This window comes from Eptesicus fuscus, chromosome 6 (assembly GCF_027574615.1).
Source record: "Eptesicus fuscus isolate TK198812 chromosome 6, DD_ASM_mEF_20220401, whole genome shotgun sequence".
Classification (NCBI taxonomy): Eukaryota; Metazoa; Chordata; class Mammalia; order Chiroptera; family Vespertilionidae; genus Eptesicus; species Eptesicus fuscus.
Window position 1 is genome coordinate 56,566,917 of NC_072478.1, and position 22,378 is coordinate 56,589,294.

Below are 22,378 nucleotides of genomic sequence, written 5' to 3' on the forward strand. Positions count from 1 at the left end.
CATTTCCTCTCATTTTCTGAGTAATAATAGCTTTCTATCTTTTGATGTGCTGATTTAAAAAAAAAATTTATAACTCATGTTTTGCTGCTAGCAGCAATTGATTGTATGAAAAACCAGATCCATTCAAACATACATAGGCTCAAACACAACAGGTGCTGTTTTTTATTATATATGTTTTTAAATTGATTTCAGAGAGGAAGGGAGAGGGAGAGATAGAAACATCAATGATGAGAAGCATTGATCAGCTGCCTCCTGAATGTCCCCTACTGGGTATTGAGCCTGCAACCCAGGCATGTGCCCTGACTAGGAATCAAACTGTTACCTCCTGGTTCATAGGTCAACACTCAACCACTGAGCCACATTGGTCAGGCCCAATATTTCTTAAAAGCCTGAGCTGGGATGCAAATTTGTATGGGAGAGGGATAGTTCCTGCCATTATGGAACAAACTTGGAGTTGACCAACCATACCCATGTGGAGCCACTGAACTGAATTCTTAGGGAATTAGAACAGTAGTTCATGGAAGTGATACACATGTTGTGGGAGGGACCTGCAAAGATTGTTGGGCAAAGTGGTCTTAGGCTAGGAGGTGATCGTTTTTAGATTTCTGAATGAGCTTTGTTTATTTAGCACGTGCCGGGGGAGACAAACATTGAATGTCTATTAAGTGCCACTATCCCACTCACTCCCTACAAAGACCTCATCATCTCTATATGAAGGAAGAAGAAATTTGTTGCTAAATTGACTTGCCCAAGTCTGCACATTCATTAAGTGATAACAGTCAAACCTGAGTACGCCCGCCTTTTCTACTACACCATACTGTCTCCTTTGCCCAACTCTTAATCTTTGAGATTTTAATCTTCTGGTTTTTCATTAATATGAAGCATTTAGCTTTCTCTAGGCAGACAGATTTCAGTGTGTGCACTGTGCACTACTCCCGCCTCCTCCCCACACATACCAGGTTAATGGGCGGGATATACAAAAGTAACATAATCCTGCTGCTGGGAGCTTCCACTAGACGCTTCCCCATCTTTCTATTTTAATCATCAAGACAGGTGGCAACTGAACTAACCCCTCACACTGTTATGAACATAAGCATCTCTGTTGTGTATACTGTGTAACTTAAGTGTTTCTGACTTGAGTTGGCGACAGTGGCAAGACACAGTTTATCAGAAACAAGAAAGAAGGACTGATTTCAGAATAAAATAAACATTTACAAGAAATAAGACCTCTTTACTCATGATAGTAGCTTGTAGAATTAAAATTATCTTTCTTTTCTCCACCTCCCATGGGTTGGAGACTTAAGGAAATTATAGTTCTGATGTCTATAGGATGCTTCTCATATATAGTCCCTATCTTATTTCTCTTGGATAAGTCCACCCACAGCCTTACCACCCTGTAACAGGGGGAAGTGGTTCCCAGCAATACTGCCCTGTATTCCATAAATAGGTCGCTGACCCCACCTGAATATGTACACAAAGGTTAGGCCTGCATGTTAAGTGTAGGGAATGCCTCTGTAATTGGTGATATTTAAATATATGTTTTGGACACTCATGGGTGTTCTCTCTTCCTCTCTGTCAAGCATAGACACACACACACACACACACACACACACACACACACCTGCTTCTTAAATTCACAAGGCTTCCTTCAAAAAATAAATAAGAAAAATACCTATTTTCTGAGCAAAATATTACAGTTTTTCTTAAGGAGTGAATCTTTCACAAATTGTTGATAAGGTTCAGCTTTTATTCAGTCTACTCAAATTTGTAAGGCAACTCTAAAATTAAAAACGCAACCCAGTTGTAAGCCTAGACTAGAATCATTTCTTGTTACTTACAGGTATAATTAAAATATAACTTGATTTGAAAAATGTTCCTGACACAACTTTGAATGTACTATTTGTCTGAAAAGTTAGGTTTGGGGTTGTACTGGAGTTTGTTTTTTTAAAATAGAGTTTTATTTCTTTTTCACTTACAAAAGAACTATTAAAAAATTTGTTGTGTTATTATTCAGGGTTCTTTAAGAAAAATATATGAAACTTCTATATTAACCAAAAATTTTAACTGGTTGGCCCTGGCCAGGTGGCTCATTTGGTTGGAGCATCGTCCCATACACCAAAAGGTTGCAGGTTCATTTCCCTGTTAGAGCACATACCTCAATTGCAGGTTTGATACCCAGTTGGGCATGTATGGGAGGCAACTGATCAATATTTCTCACCTCTCTCTCTCTCTCTCTCTCTCTCTCTCTCTTTCCCTCCCTCTCTAAAAAGCAATAAAAATATATCCTTGGGTGAGGATAAAAACTGGTTGATATTTTTAGCTAAATAGATTTAAATGGCCCAAAGATTATTTTAAATGAAAAGGCATCCTCAAAACAGAGTACAGCCACATAGGTATGATATGTGGCCTAAAAAAAACACCTGAAGCCAGTCATTTAACCATATGATGGTCAATGTCACCATCTAGCCTGAATTAAGGCATGCCAAGCCCGGATTATCTCAAATCCTACAATACTGCCAGCAGAGCGATTGTTAAGTCCCATGGGATGAAAGTATGGGTGGGCTCCAACTTTGAACTTAAAAAAAAATGTGTCTGATAAAATTTGGCTTACTAGAATAATGTGTTAATTAAAATGTTTAATTATTTATCTAAAATAGATTTGTGCCATGGCATAACGCAGGGTTTATGTTCATGCTCCTCTTTTCAAAATAAGAGAATGTTTTGCTTTGTGCACTCTGTGTTTCGGTGTCAGGATATCGGGGTTATATAAATGAATCGTATCTTCGCAGCACTGACAGGGATAGACTCTTGAGGAATAACATGGTGGAGTCGGGACAGCTTTTTTCTTTTACCACCCACATTATGTTATGAGTAGCACAGGGTATTTAAGTGCTTTGGCATAGAACATGAATAAAGAGCTGATCTTGAAAATACCATTATCATTATTTATTTTTGAAATTGACACTCTGCTCTATTTTAAGGCTTACACCCAGTTTTATCTGTGTATTTCAGATAATCCAACACACACATAAGAACCAACCCCAAATGTCTTCCTTTCTTCTTCCCTACCCGTGGGTCTTTCCATTTAATTTTTTAAGGAAAAAATAAAAGGTGAAGAAAACATGGGTCCAGAAAAAGACATCAACTGAGGAATTTTGTTTATTATAATTGGACAGCTGCTGTTGGCCTAGTAAGGATCATTTTATGTTTTATTTTGATTGAAGAGATAGCATTTTGCCAACCATAATTTTTACAGTTCAGCTTTTCAGTTGAAATGAGATGACCTTTTGATTTTCTTTTCTTTTTTTATTTTCTTTCCTTTTCTTTTTCTTTTCTCCCCAGCAGATGGTGTATTCCCTAAAAGTGTCATTGTCTGGCAGAGGATTATGCTATTACCTTAAAAGTGACTAATTTGATATTATATTTAATGCATTCTTTTTATCCTACCTTGGCTGAAACCCACCTATTGGCTAAATACATTTAGTTAGTAGTATGAAAGAGTTCTGTGGGGATTCTTAAGGGAGAAAGCTGGCCCTCAGTCTTGGAGAGGATGCTGTTTCTTTGACAAAGATTTTACTTTTGAGTTAAGGAGGTATTTCAAAAATATACTCTACAAAGTGGCAAACATGAAGGTGGCCTATTGATTTGATTTGGGGATAATGTGGGCAGGGCCTCTACCAGTCATCTCTGTGCCCATTAGAAAGAATAATAATAATAACAAATAGAAATGCTGTACTTTCACCTGCCTCCGTGACCGTTGACTCTTTCGGAGGGTCACATGACTTAGACATTGTGGAACGGGTTGGCTGTGGGCTGAATGTTTGTGTCTCCCCCGCAGATTGACATGTTGAAATTCTAACACCCCAGGTGATAAATATTACTAGGAGGTAGACTTCTCAAGGGGTGACCTCATGAATGGGGTCAGTGCTCTTATAAAAGGGACCCCAGAGAAGTCCTTTGCCCCTTCTGCCATGTGAGGGCACAGGGAGAAGATGGCCATCTATGAACCATGAAGCAGGCACTCAACAGATACCAAATCTGCTGGTACATTGACTTTGGACTTTCCAGCCTCCAGAGCCATCCTATATAATAAAAGGCTAATATGCAAATTGATTGGTGGAAGGACTGGTTGCTATGACATGCACTGACCACCAGGGGCAGATGCTCAATGCAGGAGCTGCTCCCTGGTAGTCAGTGCGCTCCCACAGGGGGAGTGCTGCTTAGCCAGAAGCTGGGCTCACAGCTGGCGAGCGCAGCAGAGGTGGCAGGAGCCTTTCCTGCCTCCGAAGCAGAGCTAAGGATCCCTCGGGGGTCCCGGACTGTGAGAGGACACAGGCCAGGCTGAGGACCCCCCCACACACACACCAGTGCACGAATGTCGTGCCCCGGTCCTCTAGTGAGAAATAAATGTCTGGTTATTATAAGCCACCCAATCCATGGTATTTTGTTATATATGCCAAGTGGACTGAGGCAGGGTTAATGTATTGAACTTTCTTTCTTTCTTTCTTTCTTTCTTTCTTTCTTTCTTTCTTTCTTTCTTTCTTTCTTTCTTTCTTTCTTTCTTTCTCTTTCTTTCTTTCTTTCTTTCTTTCTTTCTTTCTTCCTTTCTTTTTTCTTCAGAAACTAATGTTTCAAGGAAAGCACTTTATTTTTTAGTTAATCGTCACCTGAGGATATTTTTCCATTGATTATTAGATAGTGGAAAGGAGAAGGAGAGACAGAGAGAAACATTGATGTGAGAAAGACACATCGATTGGTTGCCTCCTGCAAGGGCACCCCAACCAGGGCTGGGGAACCTGCAACCAAGGTACATGCCCTTGACCAGAATTGAACCCGAGATCCTTCGGTCTGCAAGCTGACACTCTATCTTCTGAGCCAAACCGGCTAGGGCAAGGTGTTGAACTTTTAAGGGTTCTGAGTTATACAGCTGAGATTTACCTTAATATACCTCATGGAGCTTAGAACAAAAGCTGACACTGAGAAAGAACTCAATACCATACTGGGTTGACATCTTTCCCGGCTAACGTAGTCTGAAGTCACGGGGATTCCATTTTTATTGACCATATGCTCTTAATTCCTGAAGTGCTAGAGGACACATGTGGCATCTTATGTAGGACTATTTTGGGATGAGGTCTGGAATAAGCATAATAAATAGAAATAGCAGGAGTGAATTTTGCCAATGACACGCCAACATCTTTGCAAAATGAGTATTTGTGACTAGAATAGTTAGAGGAAAGTGAACATGGGGATTCCATTTATTGGCAGGATTTCTCAAAAGGGAAGGGCAGAGTTTTAAAGGTTATGTAGTCCATCTTCCAGGATTACATATGTTAGGGGTTAAAGGTAAAAATCTTGCTCAGTGTAGAGCTTCCTTCCATCAAATAAAATGCTGCAATATTTTCTCTCAGGATCACAAAGTGTTTCTTACAGAAGTAAGGCATTAAATGGTACCCTAGTCTCCCCAAACCAGGTAAGCTCCAAAACACCTGCTTGGGGGATTAGAACTCATTAGTTTATACACTTCTAATTTGCATGGATTAAGAATGTATTTCATTTAGTTACATATATATGCTAATATGAAGTTCCAAAAACATTAAATAATTGCCACCCAGCTCCCTCACCCCACACACACTTCTACAATATTTATAAACTCAACCCTGATACTTGTGGTTTTTCTCTATTCATCCCTACATTTATGCTGCCAAAGCATTACATTGTATTTTAATTATTTTTTACATTTCTGTTTCCCTCACGAGAGTATGTTCTTTCTTTCTTTTTTTTTTTTCTTGGAAAGGCCTGTTTATTTTTTAGTTTATTTTTAGTTTTATTGAGAAATAATTGACATACATCACTGTATAAGTGTAAGGTGTGCAGCATGATGGCTTGATTCACAAGTATTGTGAAATGATTACCACAATAGATTTAGTTAACCTCCATCATCCTGTGGTTTTTTTTTTAGCCTACTTTTTAGAGTCGAGAGCGGGGCTCAGAAGCCAGATCACCTGGGTCCCAATCTCGCTTCCTTTAGTGAGAGTCTCAGTGAGCTTGAGGGTGAGTTCCTTTATTTCTGTGACTCAGTCCCCAATTCCGTGAAGTTTAAAAGACAACACATTTGACTCATAGGGTTGTTATGAGGATTAAATGAGCCAGTTTGTGAAATTAGAACAGTGCCTAGGACATAGTAAGTGCTAAATAAATATGAACTGTTCTTGGTACGTAACATTCAACAAATGTTGATGGAGAGAAATCATTAGACATGTTTGAGAAAGCATCTCTGACTGGCGAGATGTTCCAAGCTTTTTACATCGGTAGGCACTTATGAGGATGAGAAGATTCTCTGGGAGATATTTTCAAACTGTGGCTATTTTCTTGTTTGATAGGGTGAATCACTGTCTTTACAGATGAAGCAAAAATACTCTCTTGTGTGGTCAAACTGGTCTTCTGTTGGCATTATCTATAAGATATCAGATCTTGCTCAAGGAGCTGTGAATTAAATGGCCACACTGTAATGCTGCGCTAGCCATATCTCTGAGCTCACAATTGTATCCTTTGCTATATCACTGTAACACCTCTAGTAGGGCCAAGTGTGTTTAATTGGGGCCTGGATTTCCAACCAATCTGATTCCTTTTATAGACTGAAGTGGTGTTAGCAGCAGAAGAAGCTACTCCTAGATTTGACTCAGAACAAAGGAGTTAGTCTCACAGATCATGGAGGATGTGTATTGGGGATTAAAACAAAGAACAATTAGCACATATATTAGCTTGGATCATGTTTATACTTTGTTATCAACTCTCATAATTTGTTTGAAATCAGATAGCATGCATTTATTTGACTCCTGGAGCCTGGCAGAGGGTGATAAGGTGTTTCTTCAATTATGTTTAAATTTCCATACCCTTATACCAGGTGTACCAGTTAATAATGCAAATTTTTTTCAATAGATGGAGTTATACATATGTTGATATATATGCGATTTGATATGTATGCTATTTTGTTGTATTGACAACAAGCTTCAAAACTTCATATGTCAAATTTTGTGAAGGTGTTAACATCGTAGATATTTTTACGCTTAAAAATGTCCAATTTCATGCCAAAATAAAGAGCATTTGCGGAAAGTTTTAATTCGTTACTTTATTTTGAAGAAAAGGGCTGCTGAAAGTTATTGTATACTTCGGGAAGCTTATGGTGAACATACTCCATCTCAAAATACTTGTGAACGCTGGTTTAAACACTTCAAAAGTGATGATTTCGATGTGAAAGACAAAGAACGTCCAGGTCAACTGAAAAAGTTTGAAGACCAACAATTACAAGCATTATTGGATGAAGATGGGTGTCAAACTCAAAAACAACTTGCAGAAAGATTAAACATTGCTCAGCAAACAATTTCTGATCGTTTACAAGCAATGGGAAAGATTTTAAAGGAAGGAAAATGGGTGCCACATCAACTGAAAGAAAGACAAATGGAAAACCAAAAAGCCATCAATAAAATGTTGCTTCAATGGCACGAAAGTGTTTTTTTGCATAGAATTGTGACTGGAGATGAAAAGTGGATTTATTTTGAGAATCCCAAATGCACAAAATCATGGGTTGATCCAGGTCAACCATCAACATCGACTGCAAGGCCAAATCGCTGTGGAAAGAAGACAATGCTCTGCGTTTGGTAGGATTTGGAAGGTGTGGTGTATTATGAGCTTCTAAAGACCAGGTGAAACCGTTAATACTGATAACTACTGACAACAAATAATCAATTTGCACCTCGCTTTGATCTCGAAATGACCAGAATGTGCCAGAAGACACAGCAAAGTAATTTTGCTTCATGATAACACACCATCATACACTTCAAAACCAGTTAAAAAACGCATTAAAAGATCTTGCCTGGGAAGTACTAGTATTAACCCCCCCTCCCACTATATTCACCAGACCTTGCTCCTTCAGATTACCGCTTGTTCCGATCGATGGCACACACACTTTCTGAGCAGCACTTCAAAACGTACGAAGAAGTGGAAAATTGGGTCTCTGAATGGTTTGCCTACAAACAAGGAAAGTTCTATAGGGACAGTATCCACAAATTACCTGAAAGATGGGGGAAATGTGTAGCTAGCCATGGACATTACTTTGAATAAAGCACTTTTGATGTTTCTCTTGAAATTATCGTGTTTTCTTTTATTACAAAATCCGCATTAGTAACCGGTACACCTGGTATTTCACAGCAGGAATCTATTTTCCCAGTCAGGGTTTTACAAAATGATTCCCATGGTCATTGTCAGGTCATGATCAATCTTTGCCACTGAACCATAAACCCCAGTGAATGAAAGATCTTCACTCTATGTCTTAGCTCCTGATTGTCCAGGAAATTATATATGCTTTCAGAATGAACAAGGTCCCATCTAAAGCTAAATTACCATGTGCTACAATGTATTTTATCTTTTTTTGTTATTTAAAGCACTTGTGAGCATTTCATGAACTTCCCTCCGTGTGGCATCAACCTATGAGGACACCTTCTCCCCACTCCCCCACCCCAACACCCTTAATTTTCTCAGCTCTTCTGCTGAAGAACTTGGCCCTCACGATGACAGGCTGCTTTGGGAGCGTTTCCTTCCCCAGAACTTTGTAGTAGCCCCAGCGCACCACATCCACGATAGGAGCAGCTCCAGTCTTGTTTTTGGCAGCATTTACCCGTGTCTGCTCACTGACCAAGTTCACTGCTTTTAAATGATCTGTACACATCTTCTGAAATGTTTGCATAAAATTCCACTGTATCCGTTTACTGTGATTTCCTTAACTATTCCCCCTTCTTGGTGGACATTTAAATTATTTCTCTTTTTTCACTATTACAAACAATGCTACAATAATCATCTCTGCCTCTATCGCTACCTAGTTCTATGATGATATCTCATAGGACAGTGTTGGATTGCTATAGGGTAGTAGGGGATTGCTCTAGCTTTGTAGGACAGTCGTGGATTGCTAGGTCATACGTTGGCTAGTTTAGAAATGTTGCCCATGTTTTTTCTCTCTCCTTCCTGCCCTTGCCATATGCAAGCTGCTAGGGCCTATTATGTTTATTGTCCCTGAGGAAGGACGTTCCAATTCCAAAATCGGGGAGGGGGAGAGGGCAAAAAAAGTCTTCAGGGCTTTGGTTTCCAAAAGCCCGAATCCTGAGGGGAATGAAGAAAACTGGCAAAGACAGAATGTGTGGGAGACACATCATAAAAGACCACAGAACTTCTGTTTTAGGTTAGAGAAAGTTTCTCTGGCATGGTAGAGAGGGAGGGGCGGTGGAGGGGAAGTGAGGACAGTGGAGGCATTAGTAGGTCCTAGCTGCAGGCCATGCTCTATGTTTCCCAAGTTATGATCTCACTGAGGAAGCCGGCCCCAGGGAATCAAGGCAGTATGGGTCCCAGAGATGAGATGCTGTGTGTTGCATAGAGGAAAATCTTCCCACAAATAACTTTTCCATAATTCCAAGGCTCTGGCTGAGCAGGGCAGCAGCAGAATTATTCCCAGGCTCTCAAGCATGGCATGAAAGGAACAGAGAAAGTTGGTGGACATGAAGAGGCCATGCCACCTGGAACAAGGGACGTCTCATCAGTGACCTGTCTGGGATAACCTCTGAGGACTGAGTGAGCCAATGACTTCCTGGAGGATGCATGTGTGAACTGATGATGTTGAAGATCACGCACCTCTCTCTTTCCTCCCCAACATCTGGATGTGACATCAAGACTTAGAAATTACTCAAGGGGAAAGAGGGGAACACTGAATTGGTTGAGATGGAGTTTCTGTGCCTCTGAGTTTGATCACCAGGATTCTTTTCTGTTCTATAGGATTTATGCATTTAAAATGTTTTATATCCACTGTAATTTTTTATTCCAATTTATATTCCCATGAGAGTGCCCATTTCTTATGTCCTTGCCAATACTGGATACTATCACACTTTTGAATTTTTTGTTGATTTAATAGGACAAATATGTTATGTCGTTGTTTTTATTTGTGTTTTCCTGGCCATAGGTGAGCATCTTTTCATGTTTATTGATTATTCGTATTTCTTCTTATGTGAAGTGCTAGTGTACTTCATTTCATTTTTCTATATTGCTTGATGATATATTTTGTCTTCTGTTTAAAGACCAACTACTGGCTAACAACAACTAAGTGATGTTTAATCTTTAGACATTACCCCTTAACCCAAAGGAGAATATATCATGTTCTACAAAGATAATGTGCTCCATTGTAGAATTAGGTTGTTGTTGTTTTAACATTTCCCATCTCATCAATCTCAATTGTTTCAACATCATACTGCAAAATACAATGATTTTCTTATAGAAAGACATTTAGGTGAGGAGGGGGTAGAAGGGACATAGAGAAGTATTTTTAGTTCCAATGTATTTTTGGTTCTCCCATGAAAAATAGTATTTTAAAAATACATTACTGATTTCTTAAGTCAGAAAAGCAAGATCATAAGGATTATGGCTAGCTATTTGTTAGGCTATCTTTCTTAAAGCTCCTTTCCAGTGAACTTAAATTTGATTTTAAAAACAATTTACTTGTGTTATTTTATTTAAATTCTTCTCCTGAGGGTTTTCTTTCTCCCTGTCTTCTGACAAATCTTTCTTTGGTATTCTGGTGATTCTTTTAAAGTCTAATATGCAGCATTAAATCATGATTCACTCGAATTGTGTACCCCAATGGTGTGACCCGTAGAAGTGGTTTGTTTTAAAGGTAGAAACACTGATGTTCAGGTGTTGTCGGCCAGTGACAGAGGCACCCCAAGTCCACTCGCTTCTTCTCCCTTCACTTCTGCCCAGTACTCAACATCCTCTCTATTCCTTCGCTCTCTTTCTACTTAATAGACTCTGGGAATTAGACGGTTTGAATCGCTGCTAGCTGTTCAAATAGAGGCCAGGTTGTTCGTCTTTGCCATCTGAAAGCCGCTTTGATGGTCTCGGCAAAGTGAACTCGTGGACACCCACCGCACCGTTGGCATCTCCCTCGCAGTCTGAGCAGACATCAAAGCCGGCCGGCTGCGTGGACGCAGTTCCCTGAGGACAGGGCTGGAGCTGCCTGGCAGGCTCTCTGCTGGCTTCACAGCACCACTCACTCACTACCTGTGCCCTGCGCCCCGGAGCGAGAGCACCTCTACCTGTCTGGGGCCCACGGATTAAAGAGTCCTTTCAGCGTTCAAACCCATTCTCTGGCAGCTGGAATGCCAAGTGTACTTAGAAACTATAACCAACTCTATTAATTTTAAAATGAAGCAAGAATACCACTGCCTTTCTTTCTCCAACACTGTCCCTTTGTCTCTTCTGGGCTGACGCTGTTCCGTTTGGCCGTATCTACCTGGCTGGGATGATTTAAAGGGGTATGCAAAGGGGCACCAGGATGGGCAGCCTGGAACAAAGAGCTCTCTGGTGATCAGAATGGATGTCAGCCCAGCACTCCGCCTACTCAGGATTGAGGACTTCCCTCTTGCCAGCAAGTTCCCATAGTTTACCTAACCCGGTAAATGCCTGGCATTTGACAAGAGCCCGTTTAATTAAAGTGACTGTGCCCATCTGGGTCAAGACTGGATCCCAAGCACTTTTTTATACTTTTAAAACTCTAATGCTTTTGAAAATAGGCAATCTAAGGTAGGGATGATTAGACATTGTCCTTATCATTCTGAACTTGGAGGCCAGGAAGATTCTAAGGTTCCAAGGCAGATGCCCCTCTTGGTAACTTGGCCTGTCACTTTCCAATGGGCACGAAAGATTCTTTCTGGACCATCAGATAACAGCAGTCTTCTCTCCAACTACCTGAGAAAACTTGATTCCCTCAGATAAGTCCAAGTTCTTTTCCACATGCTTGAAAGCCAAGGAACGTGACTCAAAAACAAATAGTCTGGGCTCCCACCATTTGGGCAACTAAATCTTCAAACATAAACTCTTTCATAGACTTTCATTTTTTATCATTCTGGGGACAAGAGCTGGATAAGCAGAGAACATCCAAAGATAAAGGAGCTTTCTCCCAAGTAGAGGCTGGGGAAGGGGAGGATTCTCTAGAGTGACAACTCAGAGCATCGTGCATTGATGAAGCAAGACCTCCCTCTGCTTCATGTGGCAGTTGTGACATTCTTGTGGCCAAAGGAAAACAGAGCACACTGTGTGTCCCAGGGCATATTAACGTCGACCGGTGAGGGCTTCAAAGTGCCGTGGAATTGTCTGAGGCAACAGGCCTGCAGGTGTGGAGTGAGCAGCCGGCGAACTGGGTTCTTGGAAATGAATGTAGGAAAACACAAGGGCAGCCTTTTGGTTCCGCGCACATCTGTTAGTGCTGGACTCATGAGCGGAAACAGAGAAGCAAGCCGCATTCTGCAACTGGGGGGCAGAATCCCTCCTTGGTATGGAAGAGGGGCTGAAGCAGGTAAAGAATGGGTGTGATGAGTGCCCCAGCTACTTGACTTAGCCTGTGATTTCCTGCATGAATTGTCTACTGATTCCTGGTTCTTCTACGAACCTAACATGATTGATTTTTCAAGGCTTTTACTTATATAGCTTTATTGGATGCACGTAATGATCCTGTGAAAGATATAGGGTACTAGTGGTGTCCTCATTTAAAGGAGGGGAAACTGAGACCCAAAAAATACAAAGATTCCCTGGTTTGCCCTGGGTGGGCTGTGTGGGCAGAGCTAAGCCTGGAGGTCAGGCCTGAAGCCAGGTCCAGCATTCCTGCTATGACCCAGCCCCCTGTCTAAGCAGGCGAGCTCCCTCAGCCCACTGAGCTTCAAACTCCAGCTGATTTCATTTACTTGAGAAACAAAGCAAAACTATCCCCACTCCCAAAGAAACAAATTTTAAGTAATTTTTATTACCATACAAATATATGTAGTTTTAGTAAAAAAAAAAAAAAAAAGTTAGGAAATACAAATAAGGAAGAAAATAAATATCACCCAGAATCCTGCCACATAATAACTAATTAATGTAATAATAACATAATAAAGGAAACTGCCCATATTTTAGGGACTATCTTGCTGCTTTTATTGTGCAAATGCATACATTTAGGTAGGTTTTTAGCTTTTTTTTTTTCAAAAATGATATCGTTTGGTATAGAATGGGATTATTGTTTATTCTTCTACATATTGAGAGACTCTGTCAATGTCAATATTACAGACACTTTTAAAGTATACAGGAGTGGGCAAAAGTAGGTTTAAAGTTATAATACCAATAAAAAATACAATCTATAATAATAAAAGCAAAATATGCTAATTAGACAAGGACGTCCTTCCAGACGACCTTCCGGAAGAAGCTGGGGCTGCAAGGGAAGCCCGGGTCTCTGGTGCCTGCTGACAGCCGGAGGGAAGCCTGGGTCCCAGTGCCAGAGGGAAGCCAGTGCCAGCAGCCAGGGGAAGGAAGGCCTACTCTTGCATAAATTTCATGCACCAGGCCTCTAGTAATCTATAATAATAAAAGCATAATATGCTAATTAGACCAGACAGCCAAATGACCTTTTGGATCTCCTTCCAGACGACCTTCCGGACGAAACTGGGGCTGCAAGGGCTGAGGGCAGGCAGCTGTGGCGGCCAGCAGCAGCGGCGGCAGCAGTGGTGGGATGATAGGGGCAGCACCTTCCCCTAATTGGCCCGGTCGCCTCCCGCAGAGGGAGGCCAGACTGCGGCTTAGGCCCGCTCCCCCCAGGGACATCCCCTGAGGGCTCCTGTACTGTGAGAGGGGGCAGGCTGGGCTGAGGGACCCCTCCCCTCAGTGCACAAATTTTCGTGCACCGGGCTTCTGGTTGATAAATAACAATACAAGAATGAACTCTTATTTCATTTATACTCAGAACTATAAGCCTAGTTTTGCCCACCCCCGTACTAGTATATATTATTCCATGTTTACCTACATTTCCATTCTATAGGCATAAGAATATACTTAGTTTTACCCTGATGTGTTTTCAGGTTTGCTATACTATAAACAATGCTGCAATGACTATACTAGTGATTAATTTTTTGCACACATCCCTCCTATTTTCTCAGGATTAATTTCTGGAATTGGAATTGACAGTTCAAATATATATATTCTACAGTTTCCACCAGAAAGCAATGAATAAAAGGGTTTTAAAATTAGGAAAGACTCCAGATACTGTATATAGTTGCAGAGGAGCAGGCCCCCAGAACATTATGAAAGGAACTGCTTGCAAAGGCATACGATTTATAAGCAAAATAAGCACAACACATTCTCTCTCCACTTTCTTAACCCCAGACGATCAGCTACTGTAACAAAACATGGTCCAAAAGAGGGAACATGAAGGAAGATTGTTCAAGCCACACTTCAAAGACTTTAAGAAAACACAACCCAGGGAAAGTCTAATCCATCAGTGGCCCATGGCCATACACCTTCTCCTATAATCCCTTCATTTTTTACAAGTTAAGTAGGGTTAAGCCAGGTCAGCATTGGGATAAAGGTCCTCTAAAGAAATCCTAAGTACCCTATAAAGTGTTGTTCATGATTGTGTAAATGTCAATCCTGTGCAAACAAGCTGGTGTAGAACTTTCCAAAATACCTATTTCATAGTGGAAAACATTCCACCGTCTGGAATACCGCTGATGAAGAGAGAGTAGGAACTAATTGGGATGAGCTCTGTTTGGTTTGTGAGATTTCTTGGAAAGCTTCTGAAGCAATCAGGGTGGCTCCACCTAATGGCTCGGGTGGTGCAGAGGGAAGACCACCCATTTTTACAGTCACAAGATGGTTCAGGAAAGTTCCAGAGACTTCCAGCTGGGATGATCACATCACACTTTCAGGCTGTCAACACAAGCAAAATGAGGAGCTGATGCAATTATCTAAGTACTTTAAGGAAAAAAAAGAGAAGAAAAAACTAGAGAAAAAGACATTTTTAGGAGAAAAATGAACTCTTCAGTGGGCTCTCTCTGTTTAGAAACTCCACCAATCATCCCCAGACTTTTTCCTGCACCCCCTAAGCTTCTATAGGAAAATGCAAAGTGACAGTGCAAGGAAACAACCTTTGACTACCCACAGGGTCAGTTGTGAAGGAATAAAACAGGAAGGCAGTTCAGAGGTAAGATCTAAGGTAGGACATATAGATGCTTTATGTTTTAAATGTGCTGGTGTGTTTTACAGAAGTTATATTATGCAAATCCAACTTGCAAGTCCAATGTTGTCAATAAGAATTGTGATCCCCAAAGCACTATAAATTGAACTTGAAGTAAATTTTTTAAAAATACACTTCAAGTGTTGGGTTTATATGATACGTTAAGAAGATATTTTTCTAATAGCTCCCATCCTTCAGTAGAGAAGTTTCAGTTGTTCTTAGCAAGAGTATAGTAGCTTGTTGATAACTGATCGGTTCAAAAAATACTTGAAAGCAAAATGTGACAAATGAGTGGAGGCCCAGTATATACAAAAATGTTTAACTATAAAGGACAATGTTATTCATTTTATGATTTTTTTTTTACTTTATATGTACTAAAATTTCTAGGATGATTTAATAGTCAAAGCAAGTAAATGTAACTATAATTTTCCAACCATATTTTTAAAATTCGTGTATACTATGTCTGACACTTTTTACTATGGGGGAGTATTTTATAGCCCTTAATTTAGACCTTGGGGAAGAACACTGTTCATTAAGTTTCCATTGAACTAATTAATAATTGAATAAATGTCAGGCATGATAGAACTAACTTTAGCAACATGTATGTATTGTAATAATACAATACATACTCAGTTTCCGACAGACGAAAGAAATGCTTAAAAAATGGACCCTTTAGAACAGTGGTTCTCAACCTTCCTAATGCCGCGACCCTTTAATACAGTTCCTCATGTTGTGGTGACCCCTAACCATAAAATTATTTTCGTTGCTACTTCATAACTGTAATTTTGCTACTGTTGTGAATCGTAATGTAAATATCTGTGTTTTCCGATGGTCTTAGGCTCTACAGCAGCGGTTCTCAACCTGTGGGTCAGGACCCACAGGTTGAGAACCGCTAGCAGGGTCGCCGACCCACAGGTTGAGAACCGCTAGCAGGGTCGCCTAAGACCATCGGAAAACACAGATATTTACATTACGATTCATTAACAGTAGCAAAATTACAGTTATGAAGTAGCAACGAAAATAATTTTATGATTGGGGGTCACCACAACATGAGGAACTGTATTAAAGGGTCGCGGCATTAGGAAGGTTGAGAACCACTGCTTTAGAATGTATTCATTTGTTCATTCAACATTTCTTGAACATCTGCTATGTGCCACATACTTCGCAAGATACAGAAAACACCGAGTCGAATAAATAGTTGTTTCTATCCTCAAAGAGTTTGCTTATTGTCCCCAAGAAGTTTTATGACTTTGTTTTTTTCCCCAATGCAGAATTTCTCCAACCTCTGAGTGATTTCACATTGTCTAAGTTAATCTTTCTTCTGTTGAATTAAAAAAGACACATAAAATAAAGGATCTGCTTTTAAAGTTTGAAAGACTGAGATAAATATCTTTAACAGGCACTCCAATTTTCAAGTTCTGCAATGGCTTTAGGAATGGATATGAGGAGTGGATGGTCAACCAGCATTGCATAGCTTCTTGGAGACAACTTTTGAGGTGCACAGTATCACCTCAAGCCAATGTTATTAGGATCCCATCTAAAATAACTCTGGCGACACAATTCTAATCAGACATCCTGCTACTGTCCCTTGGAGAAGTTAGTTCTTGTTCCTCAGCAAAATTCCAAAATGGCTCTGCTGTCTCCCTCAATTCCTCTTAGGAGGATTAGCAGGAAAAAGACTCATTTTCTTTACTTCCTGTGCTCAACAGCGGGGGGTTGAGGGGGGAGTTGAGTGGGCTTTTAAGGCATATTAGAAATTCTGAGTGTATGACTTACACAAGATTTCAAAGTCTGCAACATTCCAAGGGTGGAAAGCTATTAAATAAATGGGATATATTTTATGACACCGTGATTTATCTTGTTTAACGTCACCGTTTCTATTCCCTAGGAGGAAAACATGTTGTGGAGAAATAAACTAACAATAAGGGAAAGATGATTAGCCTAATGTAAATTGTCCTTACGTTTCTACTTCTCAACGGATAAGATGTCCCAAAATAAGTCATCGGACACCAGTGAGCTGGCCTGGCATATCCAGGGCAGCGGTCAGAGTACATGCAGGTGTGGGTGGCTTTTGCAGACGCGTGACTTCAGAGTCAGTGCCCCTATGGAAGGTCCCACCGATGCTATTACACATTTGGTGTCTTGCTGGAATGGTAGGTTAGACATGTGAAACTTGGGCCTGTTTTCTTTTTGAAAAATATATTTTTTTTAATGCTGAAAATATCAAATTTATTTTCACAAGCAAAATCCTAGGGGAAATGAGGAAATGGGCCATAAATTCCTTTTTTAAGTATCCACTAGTGCCTCTGTTCTGTTTATTTTAGGTGTTAGCTTGCAGTAGGTCCTCCGGTCTCCTGCCTGTCCCTCGGTTACGTGGTCAGTGTGCACTCTACAGAGCAGGCGTGCCAGTCCTTCAGGAATGAGGTTGAGCATTCAGCTGCCCTGGCCTGAACAACAGCAAAGATAACAGGAAGAGGCTAGTCTGACAGTGAAATGAGTCAGGTTCATTTCAGTTGACAGGGAGAGAAGTTTTATGCATCGAGGAGAACCCAAATGGCTTTATTAGACCACGAATTTTCATTTCTATACAGCCCTTCTCACTTTGTTCTCTCTGATGGTTTAAAATTCAATTTATTTCTTTGCAATACAAAATTAACTTATAAGCCTTTATTTTTCAAGACATATTATTGAATTTTGATTTCCATTTTTACTCTATATACTTTTCTTTTACATTTAAAAGAACTTTAATTTTATTTTTTTAGGTCAATTCCCTAACTTCAAATAGACTCAATTTCCTTTCTTGAAAAAAATGTAATTAATGCTTCCGCATTTTTCTTCTTTACTCTCTCTCTCTTCAAGAGCATGGTCAGCTGCTTTAAGAGATGTGCTTTAAGGGTTGATAGTGGAACCGCTGCGGAAGGCATTACGCTTTCTCATGTCAGCACGTTTGTCACTATGGAACCAGCAGAGCCCATTTTATATAGAAACCTCATACTGTTGACATTGAATAACAGTCCCCTAGAAAGACCTTACGACTATCTCAGACTCTTTTAACAGTTGTTTTGTTTTGTTTTTTTTGTTTTGTTTTGTTTTGTCTTGTTTTTTTTTGCCCAGAGCTGTTAGGGCATTTAACTCTATATCAAACAGCCATACCCTACCCCAAAAACAAATTTTCCCAGTGTTCCCAAATATTCTTTGCTGACTGGCCCACCTGCGTCTCTCATACTACTCATGAATGAGAATGAACCCTCTGTTTCTCTTGAACAGAGCCCAACAATTTCCACATCCCATGTGTATTCTTCCTCAGTTTTTCTTCTCCTTGCACCGTACCTGTCAGACCATTCAATCATGTTCTGCCCCTGCCTTCATTCTACTGGCACTGTGAGCCTTCCTTCTCCAGCCTTCACTTTGTATCTCCCTGCCAGGAGAGCACCTGAGGTCTTCCCTCTCTAAGAACAGGGGTAGCAAGGACTCCCGACAGGAAACATCAATGGCTTTGAATACTTTGCTTTCATTACTTATAAACAGAAAACTTATTTATTTAAGCCAAATATTTGTTTGCAGTGCAACTTATAATAATTTTACTTATTTTTTTTTTTTTTTGCTATGTTCCTCAGTGCCACATGGAAGAAAACTAAAGCAGAGTCAGATGACCTGGTTAAACGTAGTGAAGAGATGCCAGTTAGGGATGGATGATGAGTGTGGACCAATGCCACCTCTAGGTAGGATATTGGTCATGTATGTGGGGTTCATAGTGACACCCTCATCCCAGTTAAGAGAGGGAAGGAGCCATCTCCAAGAGGGAGGGGGGTCCATCATCTTCATGGTGATAATAGGCTTATAAACTATTGAGCTACACCGGCTGGGCTGTTGGCTGAGTTTTTGTATCATTCCCTTTACCCTTTTTCAAGAGGGCTGATTTCTGTTTGGAGATCTGTGTGATTCTGAGAAAGATGATTCTAACTCTGGGCCCAAGGTGGAGCACATGACCTAAGCTAGTTTAATCAGTGTATTCCATTCACAGGTCATAATAATTAGTTAAGGTTTGGGTATATATTTTAAGATATCTAATGTAAGCCATCCAAAGAGATTAAGTCTAATTTCTTTTCCTGGAAATATTGTAACAGTGATGCTGTTGTTGAGGAAATTAATGAGGAGAGTGTTACTCTGGGTGCAGTTGCAGGCATTTTGGGACCATGAGGTTAGACAGAAAGGAAAAAAGGTCTTGGATTCACAGTTGAGTAGCTTGATCAAGGTTTACCTGTGACCTACCCTTCCTCTGGCATTTTTAATAACATGGGTCAGTGAATCCTCCCTTACAGTTTAAGCACATTAAGTGAAGTTTTCTGTTCCTTATTACAGAAAGCATTCTCACCAGTAAAGGTGAAATGTACTGACCAACATCCTCAATAACATTCTTAACACTTTTGAACAGACAGAGACATTTTCACGATACCATGGGACTGGGCAAAATTGATAAGGGTGACTGGGACTTCTTCCTTCTGGAAGGGACCATAATTAGAGAAAACCCCATAAACCATATTCATTTGTATTTTAGGCCACTCGATTCCAGACTCTAAGCAATGCGGGAGTAAGGACATGCCTACTAATTTTGCTTTACGTAATACTGAACATGGTATTCTTTCTAAATAAACATTTAATAGTATTGGTAACATTTAATTTAATGTTTAAATTTTTTGCTAACAATAATAAGGTAACTGGTAATTGACACAATACCAATTTTCTAGGAAAACAAAATAAGGAAAATATGTTATTTAGTATAGGAAGCTCTTAGAATTAATGGCAGGGTCAGTTCAGTTGCATTTAATAAGTGTTTCCTGAGGCCAGCTATGTGTCAGATAGTGAGATAGGTGCCAGAGACACAAAAATGTGGCTCCTGCTTACTGTTTAGGCCTAACAAGGTAAATGAGTTTTGCTGTCCAGGTGCTAACTTTGATAAACTGGTCATGGTTACCTGCAGACTTTTGTTGAGAAAAGGCTCAGCTTGTGTTTCGATTCAATCACAAAGGACTACTGGATCAAGCTTTACCTGAAGCTTATACTACTTCTGGAACCCATGAATAATATTGTTATGGGCAAAACATGGCAAGAAGTGGGACAGACTCTTCTATTTGCTATCCCTGGCTAAGGGCACTGAATTTAGGCATCAGTTCAAGTTCCTTTTATACTCCAATAATAAAGGTTCAAATCTCAAATGCTAACGGTGCTATGCTCAAAACCATAATACTTTGGCTATGAAAATATGCTTGCAACCAAGACCTAAAGGTTCCAGGAAGGATTTTGAAGAAAATTGTGAAACGAACTACAAAAATGTAAGAAAACTAGAGGCCCAATGCACAAAGATTCGTGCAAGAATGGGCCTTCCTTCCCCTGGCTGCCGGCACCGCCTTTGCTCCAGCCTGAGCCACCTTTTTGTTCTGGCCGGAGCCGCCTTTCTGCCTTCCCACACTGCCCAGAGGCCCGAAGTGGCTGGGGCAGTGTGGAACGCCCCCGGCCACTCGGTACCTGTGTATACAAATTAACCTGCCATCTTTGTCTGGTTAATTTGCATACTCACTCCTGATTGGCTGGTTGGTGTTGCGAAGGTACGGTCAATTTGCGTCTTTCTCTTTTATTAGTGTAGTTTCTCCTAAAAACAACATAAAACACCCGTAGAGGCACGGTCTTTTTGGTTGTCGTTGTTTAATTTTATAGAAAAACTATTGGAATTTCTGAGTAAGATACATGTGTTCTCCATTGACCTCTGAAAATGAAGGGCCTGGGTAGATATGATAAACCTGGGCAAAGCCAACACAGAATTTGATGGCTCTGATGATTTTGAACACTATGGTTTTTGCAAGGCAGTTTGCTGAATCCAAATTTCCTGAAGAAGATCACATTTTCTCTAGTGGGACGTGGCCCAAGAAAGCAGTTCAAAATGGTTAGTGTGGGGATCAAGAAAAGAAAGGGTATTTTAAGTATTCTCATGTCTCTAATTTAATTCCAAAATGTGAGTCCTGTACCCCCAGCACAGTTAAATGCTTTTTGTAGCGCGATGAAGGGGAGTAGGAGGGAATTCAACCTGCCAGAGCCACACAGATTTATACCTCATAATAGCTACCAATGCGCCGCAGTAAAATTTTACGTTTCAGCTAAATTACTAATGACTTTCAGGCCCGTGCCAGAAATTCTAGAGTAGGCTTATAAAGGGAGATGAGAGACTGTACGGTCGTCAGAGTGGTATGTGCGAGGTGTGCGTCCGCGTGCGTGTGTTTTTCATTTGGGATTACGTGGGACCCGTGCTCATCACTTTTTGCCATCTAGAGGAAATGTAATTAGGTTCTGGCGGGCCACCCTTCCCCTCTCTCTTGGATGCTGGAGCCTTTTTGCTTTGTCACATGAGGTTGTCTGCAGGAGGTTCGTTTGTTGCCTCCTGCCTTTGCTCCCGGGGTGGCCACATTTTTTTTTGACGTATGGGACTTCAGAGTGATTTACAGATTAGGCCAGAGCAGGGCTGCTGTTCTCTCTCGCTGACACATCTCGCTGCTTGGAACCGGTGGCTCTTTGCTTACCCTCTCATTATAGTTCTTAGTCCACATTTCCTTTTGGCAGAGAGCACTTGGTTATTTTGATGATGTGCTGGGTTTGCCTCCTGCCTCGACCCCCTGCTGACTTGTGAAAATGACCACAGAAAGGGGAAGCAGGTGGCAGAGGGAGCTGCTATGTTGTTGCCCACCCGCGCCACCCCCTCCCTGGGCCCCTGAAAATTCCTCCTCCAGCAGGAGAGTTGCTTTAGGAGAAGCCTGACATTGGTCTAGTCCACCCAGCCCCCATTCTCTGCCACATTTTTTAACCGCAGGGTGTTTTAGGGGTGCCAAGTACCCCTCCATAGGAAGGGGGCCCTGGGCTTGTTCTGCTGCTAAAGAGGCTGACTACTTCTTTCATGACCTCAGGACTCTTTGAAAATGTGGGTCCCTTTCACTTTGGCAATGTGTCTTTATGGGTGTTGTTTACAAATGTACAGAAGGTGAAAATTAGAATATAGCTAAGCGATCTATCCTAAGAGCAAAAGCCATCATGACTTCTCTATGTAATAAAAGCCACAAAACCCAGTTGTTCACACATATGGATTTATCCCTTGATTCTTATACTTTCGTTTTTGCTTGGCATCGCCTATATATAAAGCTATTTTGATTTTATTCTTTCCTATTTCTTCTTTACAACCTAAAATTTTTATATTGGCCCACTAAGAATCATTTTTGGAGTCTTTTAAACCCGCATCCTTTGTGCTTTATATTTATT